We start from the raw sequence: 4,668 nt of genomic DNA on the forward strand, positions 1-4,668 counted from the left end.
TAACTGAGTTGCTGAATAATAGGATTTTATTACGCTTTAATAAAATTTTAACCGTAAAAGTTAACCAATCTCTAACCAGAAGTTTTCTAAATCAAGAAATATTTTACTTAGCAAATATCTGTATACATTTTTGACATTTTATGAGAAGCATCTTACAGACTGACTCACTGGGACATTTCTATAAAAGGAAATCTGCTTTTCCGTCGACTCTCCTCATGTCATCTTCCACCCCAAGGTAGGTTTCAGGAGGGTAGGGCTTTCTGTACATTTTGGCTTCTTACTGAATCCTCAGCACCTCGAAGATGGTGCTCACAAATATTTGTTGAATGAAAATACTTTTTCTGTCATTTTATTAGTGAAGTCTTCCAGTGTGGGAAGATAAAATGGACCAAATTGCCTGAGCATCCTCTATGACAAGTGAGGACCACTAGCTGTTCTCGTAAAAACCAGTTCTCTGTAAGAACATGGCCTGGGTCTTATTCATGACTCAATCATGTAGATTACGTGCTAAACTGAATTTACAAAATTTAATCCAGGCTTCTTTACTTGGAACCAGAGGTTTTCTAATGCAGAAGTGTATACCACAGAGTATGTGCATGTATGGGTGTGTATATAAAGGAAATACATTTTATACACTTTCTGTGTTTATGTTTATTTTCAATCCCATTAAACTAAAATTAGTGGTGAGGTGTGGTGGCTCATCCCTGTAATCCCAGCACATTGGGAGGCCAAGGAGGAGAGGATTACTTGAGGCTGGAAGTTCAAGAGCAGTCTGGACAGCATAGCAAGACCCTATATCTTAAAAAAAATTTTTTTAAACCAGGCATAGTGGTGAACATCTGTAGTCCCAGCTACTCAGGAGGCTAAGACAAGAGGATCCCTCAAGCCCAGGAGGTTGAGGCTGCAGTAAGCTATGATCGCACCACTGCACTCCAGCTTGGGTCACAGAGCAAGACCCTGTCTCTTACAAAAAATAGTTAATTTATGTGGTACTCTTTGCGGTGATTAGCCCCAGCAGGACATTGGAAGAGATGAGCCAACAGAGCCAACTGGCTGGTAAAAAGCAATGGTAAGACAAGCTGGGTGAGGAGAGCTATCAGAACTTTAGGAAAGACTCATTCCTTGCTCTTCCACTTCAGAGGACAGAAGCTGAAACCCAGACTTAGAACTTAAGATAAAATAATACTCTAGAGCAGGGCTCCTTTATTCCTAGAATTCTTGTTAATATAGTTAGAAATGATTAAAAAATAAATGGCTGTATAAATTGTGGAATAAACAGTCAGTGTCTATATTTGTCTTACAGAAAAGCTAGTGTATTGTTCTTTTTTCATAGCTGAAGGGACTTCAAAACTTCTGGTACCATAAATAATGGTGATATCAAAATGGCAACCATTGCTTCAGAATAATCTACCTGTGACCCATAGTTTCCATAGTGGTGCACAAGCCTTCAAATTTCATAATGCATTGGACAAATGGAAATGAGGCTTTAAATATCATTTTACCCAGAAACTCAGAACACTTGGAAACATATGTAGCACAAATAGTTATTAAAGCATAGCAGGAGAGGAGTATTAATTCAGAGACAAACTTATCTCCAATTAGGAAAGAAGGAACCCTACATCCCTACATTTTTCTTTCTCCACGTTCTTCATTTGCCCTAAACCCTCCCCTGTCCCAAAGAAGACAACAGACCTCCAACCTGTGAGTCCCTGTTATGCACACCAGCAAGAGCTTTCAGCCTGTTTGGAAATGTTCTGTTTCCTCCTCAATGTATTAGTTCTTTCCTCTCTTATAGGCACGTGTATTCATGGATTTCCTTTCTAAGGCACAAAGAGAAAGAATAAATCTTATTAGGAACTCATTTCAAATCGGTAACCAGTAATTTAAAAAAAAATGATTTGTTATTTGCCTGCCTTAAATATTTCCCTTCCCATTGCTTTATTTATTTATTTATTTATTTATGAGATGGAGTCTCACTCTGTCACCCAGGATAGAATACAATGGCACGATTTCAGCTCACTGCAACCTCTGCCTCCAGGTTCAAGTGATTCTTACTCTGTAGTCCGCAGCCTCCCCAGTAGCTGGGATTATAAGTGCATGCCACCACGCCAGGCTAATTTTTGTATTTTTAGTAGAAATGGGGTTTCACCATATTGGCCAGGCTAGTCTTGAACTCCTGACCTCAAGTGATCCTCCAACTTTGGCCTCCCAAAGCGCTGGGATTACAGGCGTGAGCCACTGCGTCTGGCCCGTACATATTTTAAAATTAAAAAATCTAAAAGCCTTATTGTTGAAAACCAACAGTCCCCCTCCCATTCCTCTTTACTTCACGAATAGACTACCCAGCAGCAGCCATGTTCAGTTATTTCAGCTGTTTCTCCACATTTTAGGTATAGTCTCTTGGTTTATGAATTTTAGAGAATGTAAGTTTCATATTATGGTAGGTGAGGCTGCCATTGTCTTATGCCCTACCTTCCATTTCCATATCCCATCTGCCCAGTAGAGTTAGATTTTAGTTTTTGTCAAAAACAGCGATCATTGTTTATGTTAGTAAGGCTAGGTAAATATTTTTTGTTCTCCTTCAGTTAGTATATTTTGATTGTTTCCTTTTTGTACAATTTTTATTCTTCCTAGAATTAATAATTGCTTTCTTTATATTTTTATTTGCTTAGTTTCTTTGTATCTATCAGTATATATTTTTTTCTAATGCTGTAACATATCTGTCAAACAACTAAAAATAACTTTCCCCAAACCTAAAGACAGCAGATCAGTCAGTTCCGTTTTCCTCCTCTCTGGAGATTTCTCTCCTACAGCTTTTGCCCCAGTTGGTCAAATATGAATGTGCTATCTAGGGCTGCTGCACAGCTGTCATTCTGGAACATTCCTTCACTATCTTCTGGGAATTTTCTTAGTTTGCTACATATTCTATTTCCTGTATCTCAAGTATTCCTGTTTCTTCATTTACTTCCTCTTTTTTTCTGGAACACATTCTCCAATATTTTTCTAAGAGAGTATAGGAGGTAAAATTTTGAGCCTTTGAATATCCTATAACAATCAAGATTAACTGATAATGTATCCATTTTTAATATTCTAAGTTGGAAATAATTTTGCCTCAAAAATTCAAAGACATTTCTCCATTTTCTTTTAATTTCCTGTTGGAGAGTTTAATGCTATTTGACATCTCTTTGTATGTAAGCAGCTTTTCTTGACTTGTTTATCCATTTTGGGAAGATTCTGGGATTTTGTCTGCTTTTTGGTGTTCCTAAAGTCTTTGATGCTGTGACTTGGGATGGGTCTTTTCTTGTTTGGTGTGCTAGTCCGTTTCAATCTGGAGAAAGACGCATGGGGTAAAAATTCAAGTGTAAATATAAAGAATGATGTGTCTTTCCCCTACTATTTTTTCATATAAATCTTGCTTTTATAATATTTTTAAGTGAAGAAATTCCTGTTAGTTTTACTTCCTTTCATTGTTAGCTGTCAATGTTGTCACAACAATATTAGCACCATCATGATTATTGATCATAGTGGCTCCCTTTATGGCTCTTACTGTGCCGCAGGTTCTTCAGGATCACAATAGAACCTATCAGTGTGGTTAAGAATATTAAGTGAGTTATAACACATATAGCACTGGGGCCAAACACTCTACATAGTAAGTGCTCAATAAATAATAGCTAGTTCTATCACTATTCATGATCCAATTACATAAGACTAGTATTATCCTCACTTTACAGATGAGGAAACTGAGGTCAAACAGGTTACATTACTTGGACAAGGTGACACAGCCAGCAAGTAAGGAGCAGGGCTGGAACCTGCTTTGCCTGGCTTTCAGTCCGTGCTCTTTCTGTTCTGCCACACTGCCAGAGAAGGTGATATGGTTTGGCTGTGTCCCCACCCAAGTCTCATCTTGAATAGTAGCTCCCATAATTCCCATGTGTTGTGGGAGAGACCCCGTGGAAATTAACTGAATCATGGGTTTCCCCGACACTGTTCTCATGGTAGTGAATAAGTCTAACGAGATTTGATGGTTTTATAAGAGGTTTCCCTTTCACTTGGCTTTCATTGCCTCTTGCCTGCCACCATGTAAGATGTGCCTTTTGCCTTCCACCATGATGGTGAGGCCTCCCCAGCTAGGTGGAACTGTGAGTCCACTAAACCTCTTTTTCTTTATAAATTACCCTGTCTGAGGTATGTCTTTATCAGCAGCATGAAAACGGACTAATGCAAAAGGCATTGCTGTCTTTCTTTGCATGTCTTTTTTGTTCTACTCGTGGATACAACTCACTCTAGCACAATATAAATCACAATAGTGTGCAAGGTCAATGTCGGATCGCAAACACTGGAGATTGTGGACTTCCTTGAAGATACTCAAGTCATGCATAAAAACGTACTGTGCCCTGAGTAAGTTAAATACTCACCGTGTGAAGGCGGGAACTGGAACAATGCATTTTCCACATGTGATATTCCATGACATCATGGAAAGTCTAGGGTTGGTTTTCAAATTAAGGCTGCAGTGATGTTCAGTTGGCAGTGGAATAAGAGCTTTGCTAACTGATACATGCAGCATGTGTTAAAATAAGCAAGACATGTTGTCCTGTCCAGAAGAGGTTAACAGATTTGCTGTCTGTATTATTTATGACACTTTCCCAAAAGTTTTAATGTGTGATTGTG

The sequence above is a fragment of the Chlorocebus sabaeus genome, chromosome 9, assembly GCF_047675955.1.
Source record: "Chlorocebus sabaeus isolate Y175 chromosome 9, mChlSab1.0.hap1, whole genome shotgun sequence".
NCBI classification, from domain to species: Eukaryota; Metazoa; Chordata; class Mammalia; order Primates; family Cercopithecidae; genus Chlorocebus; species Chlorocebus sabaeus.